Source organism: Chenopodium quinoa, unplaced genomic scaffold (genome assembly GCF_001683475.1).
Source record: "Chenopodium quinoa cultivar QQ74 unplaced genomic scaffold, ASM168347v1, whole genome shotgun sequence".
Classification (NCBI taxonomy): domain Eukaryota; kingdom Viridiplantae; phylum Streptophyta; class Magnoliopsida; order Caryophyllales; family Amaranthaceae; genus Chenopodium; species Chenopodium quinoa.
The window spans coordinates 8,219,899-8,241,547 of NW_018743252.1; positions in this window are offsets into that span (position 1 = coordinate 8,219,899).

Here is a 21,649-nt window from a genome sequence, read left to right on the forward strand (position 1 = left end):
GCTTTCTTCTAGATTGTTGCTACTACTTTGATGATTTGGTAATCTTTCATCTTTATAATATCAATCTTTACTTTTGTTTATCTAGTTTTTGGTTCTCTTTGTTTTATTGTTCTACTTGAGTTTTCATTCATAAATATTCAAGCTTTATTAGTTTCTTTGATTTCCTTTCAAGTTAGAATCATGTTAGGTTGTGTTGATATTGAATATATGCTTATGTCAGTTGCTATGGCTATTCCCTTCCTTCTAGCTTAGGTTTTTAGCTAGGGAAGGGGGTGAAAATCATGAGTATGTGATTATCTATTGATTATTGATTGGGATTTATTCTTGAGTTGATGATTTGAGCTAAAATATGCTTGGAGTTAGTGTGTGCACCTCTAATCCCAAGAGTCTAGCCCTTGATTGAATGCATAAGAATGATTTAATCTAGGTGTGAATGATTTCATCCACTTGCTTGAGTAGTTGCATGAGAATGACTATCTTAGGTAGAGTTTATACTCCTAGAATTGGTTCCTTATCGGTTTTCATTAGTATTCCTTGTTCATGATTGAAATCCCCTCTCCCTAGTGCTTTTGTCATTGTTATCTCTCTAATCTTGTCCATTTATTTGCATTTAAGAGTGTTTAATCTATTTCCATTGTTTTTAGTTTATTCTAGGCTCAATAGTAGTTGGTTTGTCCATAGGATTCTTCAAACATAAATCTCAATACCCCTTTTTCTTGTTACTAGCAATTTATCCTAGATTTCGTATTAATTGTGCTAAACCCCCGTTTCCTTGGGAATCGACCCTACCTAACCGCTATCTAAAGTAAAATTGATAGAGTTAGGATAGGAGATACAAATTGTAATTTTAATCTAGTTTAGTAAACTAACGACCTATTGTCCACCGATCATTTCTCTATAATTATTTAGATATTTCTTGACGTAAAATATGTTTAAACAAAATAAACAAGTTTTTTAGAAAAATCATACCAGGTACCATATTTTTAAAATATAATAAAAGAATTTATATTAATAAATAATACAAAGTATAAGCAAAATAATATAAGGTTCAATCCAAAATAACACAATGTTTATACAAGATTTATAACACATGATTTAAGCAGAATAACATTAGAATTAAAATAATAACATAAAGTTAAAATTTAAAATAACACAATGTATATCTAAAGAAATTAATTAACAAAAAGATATAATAAAAAAAAAAACACACAATGGAGCATATGGTAGTATGGTATCCAAGGAGCACCATACTTATAGTACTCCAAGAGTACTTAAGACTAACTCTCGAGGAATAGTTAAGCAATACCTATCGAAATTTGAAACTTAAGCTAGTTTGAAAGAAAGGGAGGATAATTAAACCAAATAAATTTAACTAGCACTAAAGAAATATATATGGAAATAACCTAGATAAACAAAACTTAAGGAAATGGATCAAGCATATTATTCACTTAAGCAATATTAAGAGTATAAGATATCGGCAGAGAATTTGAACTAATTAAGGTTATGTTTAGTTCACCTTATTTTTTACTTATTTCAGAAAAAATAATTAGATCAGATCAGGAAAAAAAAAAAGTTCGGACATACTTTATCATTTTGTGTGCGTTTTTTTATCGCTAAATATCTTTAATTTCGTAATGATAAAATTTATGAAAATTACATATTAATAAAATACACATTATTACAAATTTAACAAGACCTCACTTGATATATTTTTTTCTTTATAGATTATTGTACTCATAAAGTCATAGTTTGGTCAAATTAGACAATCAGATCAGATCAGGTTAGATTAGATACGCAAAAATAAGGTGAACTAAACAAGCCCTAAGTCATGATCAATGATTAAAAAGCACAATTCAACCACTTATTACTCTATTAGGGCTATTTGATTTCTCATACACACAATACCACGTTGTCGTCATAATCTAGCATGAAACAAGGTCATAAACTAAAACAAATCATTCAATGGATCTCATTAGATCACATACACTGTGGTCGTAATCTAGCTCAATCCACCCAACTACAACAATTGATTGGCTATTCAAATTATACAGTTGGAAGACCATGCAAAGCAAAGCATTTCATCACAAAAAAGTCCAATCCTAACCCATATAAACTCAAGTTCCAAGTTAAACCATCACCATCCCTTTAGCTAAAGATCTACTCACTAATCATAATTAACATCAAACTGACCAACAAATTAACAAAGCTAAACCATCACCATCCCTTTACCTAAAGATCTACTCAGTAATCACAATTAACATCAAACTAACCAACAAATTAACAAAGCTAAACATGATTAACAACTAAATAAGGAGATGAACAAGTAATTAGCAGAAGTAGAACAATCAAAGTTGTAATATTCAAAGCATAAAAATAAATAATAAAAAAAAAACAAAAAAAGGTAAGAGTGGAAGAGATTATTAAAGAAGCCTGGTTGATCTTCAAAAATGTTGTAATCTTGATTACAAAATCATCCAACAGCTAAAACTAAGTGTTTCTCTCTTTGAAATTAGAATTTTTTTTCAAATAAAACCTTTTATAACTCTTTTGTTGTGAAAAACCACCTTAGAATTTTTTTTTATTAAAACACACCTAAAACCAGATTTTTTTTGCAAGATCACACCTTACCCCGGTTTCAGGCCATTGACTTGGTTTACCGGCGTTGATCCCTCATGTGAGGATCACGTGCTTAGAATACCCCCTTTCTCTCTCCTTAAATCCACCACAACCACAGCCTAGCCAACCCTAGCCGCCAACACCACTGCCTAGCCGCCAACCTCTCATTCGCCGACACCACCACTTATAAAAGGTTATAAAAGGTGTTAACTAACAAATTTTCCTTAAAATTATTAAGTTAATATTAGAAAGTTATCGTCTAACCAAATTACTATACCAAACGTCTTAACAAGTGTTTAAATACTTCATACATAGTAAGTTGGAATCGAGGAAATGTTTGACCAAATAAAGGGTAGGTTCGGGCAAACCAAGAGGAGGTTCGGGCGAATCGAGGGTAGGTTTGGGTGATTCTTCTTGTGGTTGGTACGGGCAAACTCTAGGTGGTTCAGGCACACCTCCAAAATCTCAAAAGTTTCAAATGTCTTAAGAAAATTGTTCAACCAAACTTTTTGGCAAGTTCGGTCAAATCATAGAAGTTCGCTCAAACTCCCCTTAGGTTGGGGCGAACCTAAGGCATGTTCAACCTAAACAAACATCTTCCCTTGTGATTAGGGGATTTTTACCCCGCCATGTGGACCAATCGAGACCCTCCACGTGTCATCCACGTGGACCAATCAGAGTCCGCCATGTGTCACTCAGTGAAGAGTCCAAAGTGGACCAATCAGGGCACGACACGTGGCAGATAGATGTTAGACTAGGAACGACTGCCTTCAAGGCCCAAACTCCTAGGCAGCCCAATCAGTCCTAGGTTTCCGTAACTTAGGACTGGGCATGTACTTCGAGACCATATAAAAGGGAGATGTTCCCACCTGGGGAAAGACATTTTTTTTCATTCAAAAGTATTTAGAGAGCATTAATTGCAGAATTGAATACACTTGAGAGTTTACACTCAGATATTGAGGCTGTTCGCTATAGCCGGATGATCACTTCTCTTCCAAGAGGAACCTGATCCCATTTACATTCCGTATTTTATGCATCCGAACACATTCTAACTTGATCGTCAGAGGCGGAGCTCCCACCCACCGGAGTCTCCGTTGTTTTGCAGGTACAGGCTCCCGGAATCTAGTTTTGGAATTGTAACTCTCCCGCAGGACATAGAAAACCCCGAAACACCTTGTCCTCGTGATTTTAACTCTTAGGGCATGCTTGGATTGAGGGAAATGTATTAATAGGGTAATAAAAGTCAAACTAAGTAAAATGAAAGTAAATAGGGAAGGAAGAGATGGTGATGGCGTGCTTGTAAGAAAAATTATGTAGTGATGATGAGGTATGAGGTGAAGAAAAAAGGCTCATTTTGGGGGTAATAGTTATACTAGGGGGGAGGGCGTGTAACTAAAGATGTGCACGGGCCGGGTTGGCCCGCGGGCGGCATGGCACGACACGGTCTTCGGCGCGGCACAACTTAGCTTGCCACCTGTCCCGGCCTGGCACGGTGGTCGCCGGGCGTGCCGTGGGCCGTGCCACGGACATCGAATTCATTTTTTTTGGCACGGCTCGCATGCCAACGGTAACAAACGGCTATAAACGGTCATTTTTCCCGTTGCTCCAACGGCCATATTTCCCCAATTTCTTTCCCAAATTCCCTATAAATACCCAATTCCATTCACTTCCCAAATCAAATATTCACAATCTTCTTCTCTTAATCTCTTATATTCTCTAATAATCCTTAATCTCTTATATTCTCTAATAATTCACTTAAATTCTCTAAATATTATTTCTTAATATCGGAAAAAATTAAAAGTTCGTAATCGTAATTAGTGGAAAGCGTTGAAGCACGGTTGTAAGATCTAAACTAATCTTTAATTTATTATTATTGTTATTGTTATTAATTATTATTGTTGTTATTGTTATTGTTATAATTGTTGTTATTAATTATTATTATTGTTATTATTATTGTTAAAATTGTTGTTATTAATTATTATTATTGTTAATTAGTTATTATTAAAATTATTATTGTTAATTATGGCATCGAACAACCCATCATCTAGGGGGAAGGGGAAAACCCGACTTGTCCGTGGTAGTAGTTCTAGGGAATCACCTAATCCAACGAGCCCCCAAATTCCGAGTCCGGCCATTCCAACCAATGACCCCGGTAACGTCCCCCTAGGCTTTGAGCAATTTAGGCACGATGGTACTTCCGGTTTTCAACCCTATAACATGAATAATATGCCCGGATTTCCACCACCAAACCAATATCCACAATTCGGTCAATTCCCACCAAATTACTTTGACCCACAAAATTTTTATTCTATCCAAGGTAGCCAACAAACCCTAAATGCCTCCGGTTCTACTACTAACCAACAAATCCCTGATTCTACAAACACCCAATTCCCAAACACACATGAGGAATGGTTAACCGAAAGTGAGATGGTACATATCAAAAGCCGCAAAAGTGAGGTATGGCGTTATTTCCTCATGAGTAGAGACCAAACAAGAGCAAAATGTAAAACATGTGGTCATCCATTCTCGGAAAAATCCAAATCAGGGACGGGACACTTAAGTAGACACATGAGAAGTTGTGCAAAACTAGCTAGTGATCCAACCCAGCCAAAAATTTCTCAATTCCATCCACACGGCTTTACCTACAACTATGAGAGGGATAGGGATGAACTAGGGAAAATGATAGTACACGCCGAACAACCTTTTCTTTTCTCCGAAAGTGACCCATTTAACACTTACATTAACAAAGCATTACATCCCCAACATAAAAGAATCTCTAGGAAAATCGTTCGTTCCGCCGCCATGAAAAACTTCCTAGAGTACAAAATGCGGTTACAAAAAGAATTGAGTAACCTAAACTTCAGAGTGTCTTTGACTGCCGATTCTTGGGATAGTGGTTATAAATATCACTATTTATGTGTGACTTGCCATTGGGTAGATGATCAATGGTTGTAACAAAAACGAATAATCCATTTCAAAATGCTGGAATACCCCCCACACCAGTATTAACATTGCTCACCATTTAGTGGAAGCAATAAATGAATACAACGTTCGAGATAAAATCATGTCTATGACATTTGACAATGCAACCGCGATGACATATACTGCTAATTATGTCAAACAAAACTTGACCGATGTAATATTAGATGATGACGCACTTCATACTAGATGTGTTTGCCATGTTCTTAACTTGTGTGTACAGGATGGACTTAGAGCAATGGGTCCATACTATAACAAAATTAGAGAAGCTATTATGTCTATTAATAGCTCAAACATGAGATACCAAGAATGGAAGAGTTTTCTAAGACAACAAAAGATAAGGGCAATAAAAATCAAAACCGATTGCCCAATAGGTGGAATTCCACCTATGACATGTTAACCAACGCAATTGAGTACAAGAATCCGTTGACAATATTTTACAACCAAAAATTTCCAAACAATGCTATATATGAGGATGATTGGGATAAATGTGAACGATATATGAAATTTTTACAGTTATTATATAACATGACGTATTGTTTTTCTTCTGTTTATAATCCTTGTGATCAAAACTTTCTTTCAAATGCATGTTTTCTCGCCCAAGTTTTCGCTGATCATCGCAACCAAAGTGATTATGATCAGTATTTCTAGCAATGGAGACAAAGTGGCGTAAATATTATACTGAAATTCCTTTGATTCATATTTTTGCTTCCATATTAGATCCTAGGCAAAAGTATGAAAATACATTTATGTTAGTTGACATTTATTTTCAATGCATGCTTCTTGACGGTAATGTAGAAACGTATAAGAGTAATGTGAATGATCAGTTTTTTGCTTTATATAGAGTCTATGAAGCCAAATATGACACCGTTCCTCGCTCAGGCCCTTCCTAACCATCCAAAAACGTAAGTAAGAAGGCCAAACATCTATTTTCACAAGCTACTAACTTGATTTCAAGGTTTTCAGGTGATTCATCAATAAGGAGAATGCAAAGCGATGTCTCGGAGTTGCAAATGTACCTGATAAGTCTATTTTATATATATTTTTATTCCCCGTCCCATGGTCATATTTGTGCTTATTTGAGATCTACGGAGCTATTTTTATTACCAATATATGTTTTCTAGTGTTTTTGTAGAGTTAGTATTATTTTGTAGGAATTTGCAGAATTATGACAATTCTTGAGCTATTTAAACCACTACGAAGCATTAGAGTCAGATCGTATTTCATGACCGTATATTTAAAGCCCAAGACCGAGCTAAGGGATTTTAATTCGGTGATTAAGGGCTCGATTGATGAAAAAGTCCAACTTTTACAAACTAGTATCACGGACCAAGTAATAATCAGGTCAAGTCCAAAAGAAGAGATTGGGCTCAGGGTTTGAATTAGCCCACTTGCAAGTGAAAAGATCCAATCTCGTGGAGCTGCTGGGCTAGAAGTAACGGGCCCAATCGAGCGGCCCAATTCCTGATCTGGGCGCAAGACTCTTTGTATTTGGGCTTCTAATTGATTAGCTTCCTTGTTTTAGTGGAATTTGGGGATTTGGACTTTTCTTATATAAATAGGGTGTAGTAGTACCGTAGGTAGGGGGGAGGTTAGACTTTTAGGAATTAGTTTTATTTTTATTTCTTTGATTTTAGTTTGTTAGTTTGACAGAAGTTTTTCCTTAGTTTAGTTTTCATTCTTTTATTATTATTATTATTATTATTATTATTATTATTATTATTATTATTATTATTATTATTATTATTATTATTATTATTATTATTATTATTATTATTATTATTATTATTATTATTATTATTATTATTATTATTATTATTATTATTATTATTATTATTATTATTATTGTTTCGGGGTTTTTGATGTCCTGCGGGAGAGTTACAATTTCGGGACTGGATCCGTGCGCTTGTACCTGCAAAACAACGGAAACTCCGGTTGGTGGGAGCTCCGTCTCCGACGATCAAGTTAGAACGTGTTTAAGGAGTAAAGGTGCGGAAAGTAAAAGTGATCTGGTTCCTCTAAGGGGAGGAGTGATCGAGGTGTGCAATTAACGCTAAGTCTGGTCTAGCAGTTAGTATGCACGTGTGTTTAGGTTTCTCTTGGTGAGATGATTAATTAATTCTGAATATGTTTAATGAAGGCTAATTACTGTATTTATAGCCTTGAAGTACGTACCCAATACTAGGTTGAATGGTAAACCTAGGACTGATTGGACTTGCCTCGGGATTCGGGCCTCGTTGGCCGTTTTCCAGGTTGGCAATTCTCGGTGCCACGTGGCGTGACATGGTTGGTCCATGTTGGACCTCCTGGAGTATGACACGTGGCAGCCCCTAATTGGCCCACGTGGTTGACATGTGGCAGGTGTTGATTGGTCCACGTGGCGGGGAAAAATCCCCTAAATATTTGCCCCTCACAGGGGTCACGTGGCTCGTCACGTGACACCTGCGACAGGTGTCAGCTCGTAACCAGGCGACGGCCTGTGACAGTTGTCGGCCTGTGGTAGGCCGTCTGATTTTTCCCGCCCATTTTTGAATTTAGGGTGTGACCCTTCAAATTCTTGGATAACCCTATATAAGGGCATTTGACCAAAGTCTAGTTCACATTTTGTGAACTTTGCAAGAGAACTCGGAACCCTGAACTTGTGCTCTGAGACTTCTGGACGACTGATAATCGATCGACTGTTTGCGCTAGCCGACTGTTTGTGGTGACCGACTGCTTCAGACTTCCATCTCCTTTTCTCAGAAAACACACTTCGGGTAACCGTCTGTTTCGCTCTTTGCACTTTTTCATTTCTTTGCATTTTTCTTTTGAAAATATGGTATCCCAAAAGCACCCGGCACGACCTAAGTTAGTGACCAGTTGGTCACCGGGGACGGCTGAATCTAGGACTAAGAGTGCCGCCTGCCCCTTTTTGGACAAAACTTTGCCCTGTGCTCCAAGTCTGACTGTCTCTGTGTCTGTGCAGGATACAATGGCCAGAACAAAGAAGACGACCAGATATACAAATTCAGACGGCTCCTCGTACTATGTTCAAATGAGCGAGCTTTCGGACCGGCCGCCTGGTCCCCCAAGCACTCCGAGTGATTCAATTTTGGGAGAATTTGAGGAGGTTCAGGGGACCGCTCCTATCCTTGTTGATATGTCCGGACAAGAGCCAGTCCTTACTAAGAAAGAGGAGTCATCCTCTTATGGGAGTTCAAGCGACTCTGAGTCTAGCTCATCCAGCCGGCATTCTCCAGACTCAGAAGAGAGGCATTCTCGTCTTCACGAGGCGAGAGCATCTCACACTGTTGAGAAGGGGGACGATTGGGATCAGTCGTCTGCTTCTCATAGGGAATTGAACACTCCCTACTATTGTCATGTCCCAAAAGGCCGAATTAAGGCCATGACCGAGAGGTTAGGGACCTTTCAAGCGGACCATGTAATGGGTCCTGATTATACTCTATCAGTGCCGGATGTTGAGGATACAGTAGTCTGGCCTGAGGGGGCCAGCTTTGGGGACGCCTGCTTTCGCTACTATGAGGCGGCCATTAAGGCTGGAATAAGATTCCCTTTGCATCCGGCTGTTCAACAAATCCTGGATGGGTACTAGGTGGGGCTCTGGCAGTTGGCCCCAAACTCATGGTTCAACATTCTGGGCTTTGTAGCTGGCTATGAAATGTATGGGGTTGAACCAAATTTTGCAGCGTTCGCCCAAATGAACTATCTGAGTCGGACCCCAGAAGCAAGCGGTACCGGCTGGTACCAGATTTCCAGCCATAAGGGCTACTTGATGACAAGGGGGAAGGAGAACAAGTGGAAGGACTGGAGGAACACCTTCTTCATTGTTTCCAGCCCCATCAAACTTCTTAACAAGAGGTACAATAGGTGGAATAGGGATCCACCTCTCCTCGCAGGCGGCTCTAGCCTGCCGCCTGTTCCTCGTCAAGCTAGGGAGGAGATCCTTGATCGAGGACTCTTCAAAGTAGAAATCAGGGCTAACCTGATATTGGGGCCCGAGAGCTTATCCCCCTTAAATGCATACCCAAATTCAATTGGTTGTATGATGAGTATTTCCTGGCCACCTGTGGCCTTAGTGACCGGACCACTAGAGGTAGTCGACCCTTTTTATGTTCTTGCCTTTTTTGTTTTGCTTGAATTTTTACTAACTCTGAGATGCTTTGTTTGTAGGTGAAGCCATGGACAGAATCACTGCTTCCAAAACGGCGGCCGCCCTCCTGCGTACGGCTATCATTAGCCGGAAGCGGCCCTCTACCGACTCTCCCTCAAAGGAGAAGTCCAAGGTGAGCTTCCCACACTTGTAAAAATATTATTTGTGTTTTCCCCCTTTTTACCATAGTAATAACTTTTTCTTGTTGCAGGGCGGGGCACCCAGATCTTCTCCCTCCCAACAGCCGAACCCCAAGGTTTGGAAACAGATGGCTGGGAGTACGCCTGTTTCTGCCAGGAAGCAGCCGACTGAAAGCAGGCGTGGACCCCTCAAAGTGGGTCAAAACAGACAACTTTCCCTAGGGACACTTGGCCTCCAAGAGGTATAATTGGTTTTAGATTTCTTTGTCAATCTTTCTTAGATCAGGCGGCCTGATGCTTTCCCCTTGTCTAATTTTCCATGCTTCCTATTGCAGGCGGCCATCAGGAGCCAGACTTAGTTCCGATGGCCAAGTCTATGGTCAAGGCTATTCCCTTAGATGACAGGGAATTAGTCAGGGGAGTCGGCACCCTTGACTTGGACTCTATCATGGGTCTACTCTCTGAGGTAGACTTGATGAATTTTCTTCGACATTGGGCAACATTGGCATTTAAGTGCCGCCTGTTTCTTGGAAAATTTTGACGCCTATTTTGTTGATTCGCAGGCCTTGCTTCGTGTTCATGGTCTCCGCCGCCCCATCAACGAAAAGAACAAGGAGGTAAAGGCTGCGAAGGCCATGGCCGCCTCTAATTGTGACTGGGCAATGTTTCAGATTGCCCAAAATGATATTTTGACAACTGACATTCTGTATTATCAGGCGACTGCCATCTTGTTGGTCAAAATTGAATTAGAGGCAGCCAAGAAGAAAAACTTGGAGCTGGAGAAGGCGGTCAAAGACCTTCAAAACCAGTTGCAGCCGCTGAAGCATGCAAAACATGCGGCCGAAGAGCTTAAAAAATAGAAATAGAAGCTCAAGGAGCGCCTGTCAAACTAGGAGGCGGCCCTGACCCAGCAACTCAGCGCTAAGGCTGAGACCGAGAGGATGGCCCTGGCCTAGGGATGGAGGACTCTTCTTCCATCATGAAGATGACCTGGACTACCCTCTTCCCAGACTTAGACTATGAGCAATGGGAGTCCAAATTCGCCGCCTGTACTGAAGAATATAATATCAAGGTTATGCAGCAAGCAGCTGATGATGATGAAGAGAAGGATGAGGCGGCCTGCTCCTCTTCTGGTGGTGAGGTTGGGAATGAAGAGGAGGAGGAGGCGGACGTCGACAAGGGGGAGACTGAGAAAGAGGAGGCGGACGCCAATCAAGAACAGGCGCCTGCTAATGAGCCACAAGAGAGTGTGCTAGAGGAGCAGGCGCCCATTGCCGAAGCTGATTAGGGGCCGCCGTTACTGAAACCCCTCTCTCGAATGCTTAAGCTGCATATTTATAACTCTTCTTTGGCCTGCGTGGCGTCTCTTTTTTTATATCTCTTTACCCGACCAAGGGATTGGGGTCTATGAATATTTTTGCTGGCCTCCATGGCCGGCTGTTTGTGAATGAATTTTGGCGACTGTTTAGTCGTCTTGTCCAGCAATCTTAAATTTGATATTTCCCTTTGCCAAGTGTAGAATGTCTTTAATAGTCGCTTGTTTATCATGCCGACTGTTCTTGCTTGTTGTCTTCCTTTTTGCATCAAAGTTTGCCATTTGAAAGTTTGAATGTTGCTAAGTATAGAAGACATCTTAGTGGGTGTCGTTGCCGACTGATATTGTTCCCCTGGCCGACTGATTGTTTCTTTATCAGTCAGTCGGTCATGAGTTCAGTCGGCCGTCCCTTGAAAGCTTGGGATAGCAGACTTTCCAAACTTGGATTCTTTCAGGAACGTTACCCAGGCCGTTTGTTGGTCGCGCTTGGGCACAGGCGGCTGTCTTGAGGGTTTTGAGCAATGATCGTAGTAGGCGTAGTTGAGGGGCTAAGTACCAAGATCTTAGCAGGATTCCCCCAAGCTTTAGTTCAGGTTGCACAATGGTAGTCAGCGTTTGACTTGGTCCATTGTGGGTAGCCGCCTTGTTGAGGAACAGTTGTCCTATTTCAGTAGGCCTGGCGTTGTTCTTGTAAGGGCGCTACCTAGGTGGCTGGGCGCCTATTTTTATTTTAATTATTTTCCAAGTTTGATGGAAACATGCCATCTGTAAACGGGACGCCTATTTGATAGGACCCGCCTATATTTGCTACAGACATTCCATTATTAGGTCTAGAGGGAACAATATTGAAGGGCCGCCTGTTTTCAAGAACAGGCGGTCATTTCATACTTTTGGTTCCATTCTAGGGAGGGCGACTGGTTATCCAGTCAACACTTTTTTTGTCTGAGTAGTAAGAGGGTCCAAGCAGCGGAGGCCGCTTGACTTCCTTTATTCGCCAAGTTTTGCTTGGCTATTAACCCAAATTATGCCAAAATGTTTTGGCAGTGTACAGGGCGCTGATGTTTGGTAGAGACAGGCCGCCTGTTCAAGCGGACGAGGCGTCTGGTCTGTACAACTGCGCCTCTATTGGCGGACCTAGTTGGAACAGTGGCTAAGTAACCTTGTTTGACAAAAAATAAAAATGTTCTTGTACCTTTTAGGTTCCAAACTGGACTGGGTGACTATGAGACTCCCTTAGGGATACTTAGTCTCCGCCACTGATTTGAGTAGTAGAGGTACCAGGCGGCGTAGACCGGCTGGTCCCCTTGATTCGCTAAGTTTTGCTTGGCTATTAACTCAAAAGGTACCGTCTGCATTTATCCCAAGTAATGACAGGCGGTCATCCGACTCAGATGTGAACTGGCTATCACTGGTTCGGTTAGTAGTAGGGTTATATTTGTCTCAAGTGTAAACGGTTACGTGGTTGTCCTTGGGGACAGTCGTTAGGGGTCGTTTGTTTGGTTTATAGAACATTATTCCACCCAAAAGGGAGCTGCTCTCTGCGACGAATCTCATCCGGATGGATGTCGTCGGACGTCTGCTATGATATTGGGACAGGTTGTATTAGTTTAATTTTAAGGTAGGATCAGTCGGCCTAGCGCCTGGGCTGATCATTCGACCATTGGCCTAGTTTAGTTCATGGTGAACGTAGGTGCTTAGTTACCTCAGACTTAAAGTATTGGAGAGTAGCCGTCTGTTTTAGGTTCAGGCGGCGTGCCTCTCTAATAAGTAACACATTGGAGAGTAGCCGATTGCAAATGTACAGGCGGCATGCCCCTCTAATGATAAAGAGTAAAATACACTTTGGAGAGTAGCCGTCTGCAGATGTACAGGCGGCATGCCCCTCTAATGACCACAAAGTAGTGAAAATAATTGCAATGTTATTAATAACCCTTGTATAATTACATCATTCAGAAGTAATACTTCTTCAAATTGTCTACATTCCATGTTCTAGGTAGGAGCTGTCCATCTAGTGTTTTTAGGCAATAGGTGTCGTCTCTAACCTCTTCATAGATCCAGTAGGGTCCTTCCCAGTTGGGAGTTAGCTTTCCCAACTCATTAGCCCTACCGACTGCTTCCATTTTCCGTAGTACAAAGTCCCCCACTTTCAATGGACGCCTGTGTACTTTCTTGCTATAGGCTCTGGTCATTCTCAGACGGTAGATCTCATGGCGTAGGGCTACGTTGCCCCTATGCTCAGGGAGTGAGTCTAATGCTAGGCGCATGGATTCCCAATTGGCCGCCTCGTCATACATCATGACACGAAGAGTCGGCTCATAATGCTCAATGGGTAGAACAGCTTCTGCCCCATAGGTCAGGAGGAATGGGGTTTCCCCAGTCGCCCCTTTTTCAGTCGTCCTTATGGCCCAGAGAACATGTGGTAGTTCGTCTGCCCATAGGCCGCCTGCTTTTTCAATCTTTTTCTTGATACCGTCAGAGATAATCTTGTTGAACGCTTCTACCTGGCCATTTTCTTGGGGTCGGCCAACTGATGCAAAGTTGTATGCAATTCCTTGATCCCCCAGCCAGTTCTTAAGAACAGGAGTCTCGAACTGAGGACCATTATCAAAGACCATTGACATAGGCACCCCAAATCGTGTAATGACGTTCCTCCACATGAATGAGATAATGTCCTTGGTCTTGATACCCTTAACAGCCTCGGACTCTACCCATTTGGTAAAGTAGTCGACCGCTACCAGGATGTATCTCCGGCCGCCTGTTGCAGGTGTATACGGACCCAAGACGTCCATGCCCCACTTGGCAAATGGTAAGGGGCTATGTATGGCCGTCAGATCAGTGGCCGGACGATGGATTAGCTTGCCAAACCTCTGACACTTGTCGCATTTTTTCACCATCTCCATAGCGTCCGCTTCCTGGGTTCGCCAGAAATATCCCTGCCGCCTGGTTCTACGAGCTAGGGACCTGCCGCCTACATGGGAGGCGCAGTATCCCGAGTGCAAGTCTTCTAAGATCTCTCGCCCCTTTTCAGGGGTGACACATTTGAAGAGAGGTTGGAGATATCCCTTTTTGAAGAGTTCCCCTTTATGCATTTCAAAGTTAGACGCCCGTTTTTTCTGTAGGACCGCCTCTGAGTGAGTAGCCGGCAGGGTGCCGTCTGTTAGGTATGCCCGGATGTCATCCATCCAGGTGGAGCTTTTGTCTAGGATCCCAATAGGGTCCTCCTTGATGTTTCGTTTATCCATTACTTCCCAGAAAACCGTCCTGGGTGTGTCGCAGGAAGCTGATGATGCCAATTTTGAGAGGGCGTCCACCTGGTTATTCTCAGACCTGGCACTTGATTTAGGTGAAATTCTTCAAGTGTCCCGACCTCCTACTTTACCGCCTGTAGGTACTTGATCATAGCCGGATGTTTGGCTTCATAGTCACCATGGTATGGGCTTACGATCAATTGTGAGTATGAACAGGCGGCTATCTTCCTTGCCCCGACCGCCTTACACATGTTGATACCAGCCAATAGGGCTTCATATTCCGCCTCATTGTTTGAGGCTTGGAACTTAAATCATAGTGCATACTCGTATTTGTCCCCTTCAGGAGACTGACATATGACGCCTGCACCACAACCATTCATTGTAGAGCTCCCGTCCACATAGACTTTCCAGACTTGCTCAAAATTCTCTGAATCAGTCGGCCTGGTTAGTTCCACTATGAAGTCAGCGAATGCTTGCCCCTTCACTGCTTTCCTTGGCTCAAAAGTGATCTCTAGACTTTGGATCTCGATGGCCCATTTGATCATCCGACCTGACGACTCCATGGTTGTCAGTGCCCGCTTGATTGGCTGGTCAGTGTAGACCACAACCGGATGTGCCAGAAAATAAGGCTTCAATTTTTTAACTGCCATGAAGAGGGCAAGGCCAAACTTCTCCACCATAGGGTACCGTAACTCGGCGTTCTTCAAGACGTGGCTGATGAAGTAGACCGGGAGCTGGCAGCCGTCCCTTTCAGCAAGAAGGACGGCATAAGAGCATGGTCATAGACCGCTAAATACATGTATAGCACTTCCTTGGGCAAAGGGCTGACCAGCCTTGGCAAGGAGTGCAAGTGTTGTTTCAATCTTTGGAAGGCCGCCTCTGCATCCGGCCCATTCAAACATGGTCTTCTTCTTGATAGCTTGGAAAAAGTAAAGACACTTGTCACCCGACCGGCTGAGGAACCTCCCCAATGCCGCCAGGCAACCCGTAAGCTTTTTAACCTCTCGGACAGTGCGAGGCGACTGCATGTCTATGACCGCCTGTACCTTCTCAGGGTTAGCCTCTATCCCCCTTTGATTGATTAGAAATCCGAGGAACTTCCCAGACTCAACTCCAAAAACACATTTCTTGGGATTGAGCATGACCTGGTGCCGCCTGAGTGTGGTGAATGTTTCTAGGAGGTCAGCTAGGTGGTCCGTCCGGAGCTTAGACTTAACAATCATATCATCTATGTACGCCTCCACATTCCTTCCAATCTGGTTGAAGAAGACCATATTTATCATTCTTTGCAAGGTTGCAGGTGCATTCTTTAGTTCGAACAGCATGATAGTATAGCAAAACAACCCCTGATCTGTGACGAAGGCCGTCTTCTCTTGATCTTTCTTCCACAGGGGTATCTGATGGAAGCCTGAGTAGGCGTCCATGAAACTAATTAAGGCATGGCCGGCTGTAGAGTCGACCAGATTGTCGATTTTTGGGAGCGGGTAACTATCCTTGGGACATGCTTTGTTCAAGTCTCTGTAATCTACACACATGCACCAGGTCCCATTCGACTTTTTGACTAGTACTACATTCGCTACCCAGTCTGGGAAGTAACAATGTCGAATTAATCCTGCGTCCAGCAATTTCATGACCTCGGCGGCTGCCGCCTGGCTTCGTTCTTCACCATGGTTCCTCTTTTTTTGCCTGACCGGCTTCTTTTTGGGATCCAAAGCAAGCTTATGTACGGCCAGATCCGGGCTTATGCCTGGCATCTCGTGAACTTCAAATGCAAATATATCTTTGAATTCCCTTAACAGTGGGTGTAGGTCAGCACCAAGTTCAGCAAAAGCAGCCGTCCCGACCTTAACAGTTTGCTCAGGGCGAGAGTCGTCTAGGACGATGTCTACATGTTCACCAGCCGGCTGAGGGCGGAATTCATCTGACCGCTCCTCGGCCAATGATTGCTATAGTTTTTCTTTTCTCTCGGCCTCTAGATGGGTGGCCTTTCTTTTCTTGCCGGCTGCTATTGGGGCAAGCTCGGCTCCCTTGACTTGCTCAAGGTCCGTAGTCTTTCCACTGGGGCCGGATGCCGCCACAATGGGCTTGATATCAGAGAGGTAACACTCCCTCGCCATCTTTTGGTCTCCTCTTAGGGAGCCGACTGTTCCGTCATCCCTCTCAAACTTGAGAAGCATGAGAGAGGGAATGATGACAGCTTTTGAGTTATTCAGGGTGGGTCGTCCTAAGATCATGTTGTAGGCCGATAGTTCGTCGACCACCAAGAACCGGACCACCATGTGACGGCCCTCCCCTTTTTCGCCCAGGGGATAGGTAGATCCACCCGTCCAACTGGGTGTACGACCCCTCCTCCAAATCCCACTAAGGGATGGGAGACCGGGTGTATGCTGTCGGGCTTGTACTTGAGCTTTGCCAAGTACTTATGGCTGATGAGATCAGATGAACTCCCAGTATCAATTAAGATCCGGCCAACTCTCTGGTTGGCCACCTTGCATTCAATTACTATGGGGTCGTCATGAGGCCCCCTGATTCCTCCCAAGTCCTCCTCAGTAATAACAACCTCTGGAAATGAACTCTTGGAGGTCCGTCCTTGATCGACGGACTTAACATCTAAACATCTGATGTTGTCTTTGTTGCCCCGGATAGTAGGGCCTTCTCCTGCAAAGCCGCCTACTATAGTATAGACTAGTGCTTCGTATGTGTCCGAGCTTTCAGCAAGCGTCGCCCTTTTCTTGTCCGCCTGTTTCTGTTTGGGGTATTGGATACCCTTTTATTTCTTGACATAGGAGTTGAGGTCTCCTTTGTCTGCCAGGTGGTCCAAGAGGCGCTTGAGGCTGATGCACTCATTGGTGTCATGACCAATGTCCTCATGGTAATGGCAATATTTATTTTTGTTCTGATTGTTGACGGAACTCTTCATGGCAGTCGGCTTCTCAATTGAGATCTGGTCCTTGAATTCCTTGAGGATGGCATAGCTATCTTTGTTAACCTCATACTTAGGGGAGTATAGTTTGAATTCTTTTTTCTTCTTCTGGATGGCTGTTCAGAGGAATCAGCCGCCCAGACTTCTTTTCTCTTTTTCTCTTCTTTATTGGCCGACTGCTTGGCCGACTCTTCCTTTTGTCAGACTTCTTGTGGTCCGACTGCTTTCCAACATTACAGAGGTCGGTCGCCTGAATGTAGGTGTCCGCCTCCATCATTGCTTCTTGGAGGGTGGTCACCCTCTTTCTGACGAGGTCGAATTTAAAGTCCGACCCGTCCTTTATACCTTTGAAAAAGTCTATATAAGCTACTTCATCAGGTAGTCCTTGTATCTGAATTCTCATCAGATTGAACCTCTTGATGTAGGAGCGCAGTCCCTCCTTCTCTCCCTGCCGTATGGCCCCCAGGTCAAGGGTGGTCTTTTTAGCAGGAATGTTCATTGCAAAATTTGATGTGAACAAGTAGGCGAGGGTCTTGAAATTGTTAATAATGGTTCGGAAAGTTGCCGAACCATTGCTGGGCGATACCCTTCAATGTGGCCGTGAAACACTTACACCATGTGGCGTCATCCAACCCTTGGAGGTACATAAGGTTGGTGTATGCCATCAAGTGGTCTTCGGGTTGGTAGTGCCATCATAAGCCCCTACCAACATATTTTTTACTTTGGCCGGCTGGGCGGCCTCTATTATTTACTTGGAGAAGGCGGAGGGCTGTTCCCCAAGTTTGAGCAACCTAAGTTGCCAGTGCAAAGGCTGGACATTCCTTGCCGCCTGTCCTCCAAAAGGAGTAGGCTCATAAAGTATTGGGACTGCGGAACGTATGGCTAGGGGGCACATACGGGGCCGCATGATGTTTCTGGGAACTAGAACGAGAGGAGGCTCCGGCCGTCTGGCTCTCATAGTGTGATTTTGAATACCTCGGGGAGGTATTGTGAAGACTGTCTTGAAAATCAGACGTGGAGGCCGACTCTGAAAGTCGGTCATTCTTCTTCTGCTCGAGTAACATTCGAGCATCGGAGTATGTTTTCTTTGACCCGTCCGGCTGAACATGACGGATGGGCTTCCTCTTCCCTGGTGAGCGGAAGCGGTACTTAGTTAGATCGATCACTGGTGGCTCTCTCTCCTTAGGCCTAGGGTAAGGAGTCGCCTCCCGATCCTTTACAGGCTTCTTCCTCCCAGACTGGGAGGGTCTTCTGGCCGACTATTCCTTTGGTGGAACAATCGTCCTTTTGTTGATAAGTTCCTGGATCTCCCCTTTGAAACTATTCATGAAGGTCATGAGTTCGTTTCTGGTGATGGGGGTAGATTCCTCGACCACCTGTTGATGATCAAGCGGCGGGCCAGCTGGTTTACTTGATCCAGCCGGGCAGTCTTCCCGTTCCTTCCTTTCAGTGGGACGGGTGCGTCGAGCTCTTAGGGTCCCGTCAGAGGCCGTGTGAGTCTCGACTTCAATTTCTTTGTCAGTGTCCTGGTCCGACTGAACCAGGGGGTCGTCCATGGGACACTTCTCACTTAGAACTGGTACATACTGTGATTCCATCTCGAAAGTACTCTCCCCATAGACGGCGCCAAAATGTTTCGGGGTTTTTTGATGTCCTGCGGGAGAGTTACAATTCCGGGACTAGATCCGTGCGCCTGTACCTGCAAAACAACGGAAACCAAATTGGTGGGAGCTCCGCCTCCGACGATCAAGTTAGAACGTGTTTAAGGAGTAAAGGTGCGGAAAGTAAAAGTGATTTGGTTCCTCTAAGGGGAGGAGTGATCGAGGTGTGCAATTAACGCTAAGTCTGGTCTAGCAGTTAGTATGCACGTGTGTTTAGGTTTCTTTCTTGGTGAGATGATTAATTAATTCTGAATATGTTTACTGTATTTATAGCCTCGAAGTACGTGCCCAATACTAGGTTAAATAGTAAACCTAGGACTGATTGGGCTTGCCTCGGGATTCGGGCCTCGTTGGCCGTTTTCCAGGTTGGCAATTCTCGATGCCACGTGGCGTGACATGGTTGGTCCATGTTGGACCTCCTGGAGTATGACACGTGGCAGCCCCCTGATTAGCCCACATGGTTGACACGTGGCAGGTGCTGATTGGTCCACGTGGCGGGGGAAAATCCCCTAAACAATTATTGTTTTTATCATGCTTGTTTTAATTGCTTTGATTAATTTAGTTTTTATTATGTGTGAGTAGTTTATTTCTAGGGTTCTTGGGGATCCATAAATAATATGAATGGGTAAATTATTATTGTTGATTGTTAATGCTTGATTGATTTCCTATTGATTGATTTAATGCTATGCAATTAGATTTGGCCAGGTTTAATTGTATGAGTTATGCAATATTGATTCGAGATTCGAGAGATGAGAATGTTTAGGCTTAGTTTCAATAGGCATGTTAATCTATAAATGGTTAGGTCAAGATTCGAGAGATGTGATTTAATACCGGTAGATTAATTTTGTGATTATAATACGTAGCAAAAGCCCTTTATAATCTGATTAATTTATGCATTGATGATTGATTGTTATGTTTTACCCTGGAGTATTATTTATTGGTACGGTGAACCTATACCCTAGACCTTTTATTATTGATTATTCCCTTGTTTAATTTGCTTAGTCTAATTATTAGTATAATTCACACAATACAAATTGGTTACTCGATAATTTAGATTATAATAATTGATTAGGAGTAAAAGAACATTGTTTCCCTATGGATTCGACCCTACTTCCCTATCTACTTTAGCTAGAGGACTTAGGAATTACTTTTGATTAGGTGATACGACTTTAGCCTGTCAGTACCTAAGTTACGACTTCACCAAGGGCATGGACGACGATGAGATAAACAGCCTCGACCTCCTTGCATGGTGGAAACAACAAAGCATGAAGCATCCAACTTTGGCGGAAATGGCACGAGACATTCTTGGTATCCAAGTTTCCTCCGTTGCCTCCGAACGAGCTTTCAGCGCATCCAGGAGGGGTTTAGACGATAGAAGAACAAGTCTAAAACCCGAAACACTTGAAATGTGCGTGTGTTTCAAAGATTGGTTGGATGCGAAAAATCGCTCACAAGACCGTCCTTACGACGACAACGACAACGATGAAGGAACCTCCGCTTCCGACCTTTTGGGTTTGGCTAGTTCCCAATCTATGCAACTAGCCGATGACCTTGAAGCCGAAGACGAAGAAGAAGACGAAGACGCACAAGAAGAAGAAGAAGAAGAAGAAGAAGAAGAAGAAGAAGAAGAAGAAGAAGAAGAAGAAGACAATTTTTGTATATTGTACGATTTTTATCATTATCAATATTATCATTTTACGATTTTTATCATTATCCAATTTTTGTTTAATATCCTTGTACGATTTTTATCATTATTATCATTGTACAATTTTTTCAAGTAATAATAATATGAAGTATGCATTATTCACATCCAAAGTCCAATTTGCCTTTTTTTCCCGTTAAGTTATAATTTGTAAATTAATATAACAAAAATAAAATTATAATAATAAATAATTAATAATACAAAAATAAATGTAATAAATTATAAACATTAAAATATAAAGTGATAGTATAAACTAAATACATAAATTTAAATATTAAATATAAAAAATAATAAAACATAAATATTAAACTTAATTTATTTTAGAAAAATAATAATATAAGATTATAAGTTATAAACTATTAATAAATAAATAAAAGGAAGGAAAGGCAGCAGCCCAGCAGGCCAGCCCGCCAGGCCAGCAGCGTGCCAGCCCACCAGGCCCACGGCACGAGCCCTCCTGGCACGTGGGCCGTGTCGTGCCGTGGGCTGGCCTGCGACTTTGGGCGGCACGGCACGGCACGCCTACTCTGGCACGGTGGCACGGCACGACACGACACGCCGGAGACCGTGGCCCGCGGCGGCACGGCACGGCACGATGCACACCTTTATGTGTAACTATTACCTTCATTATGAGGGTAATAATTCCTCCATCTCTCTCTTTTCTTCATTACCTTATTTCATTTGTAAGCATCATACCTCCTACAACAACACCTCTAATTATTTATGTTTTTTCAAATTTGACTTTTATTACCCCCTTCATATATTACCCCCAATCCAAGCATGCCCTTAGCCTTTATGTCTCCCCTTTGCTAGCTCCTATGCTTCCTTAAGGTATGAACGTGCCTTTGAACCACTCATAGGGCTCCTGCAACGGGTCAAACAAAAGCAAACACAAAAGGGGCATAAAGAAGGCAC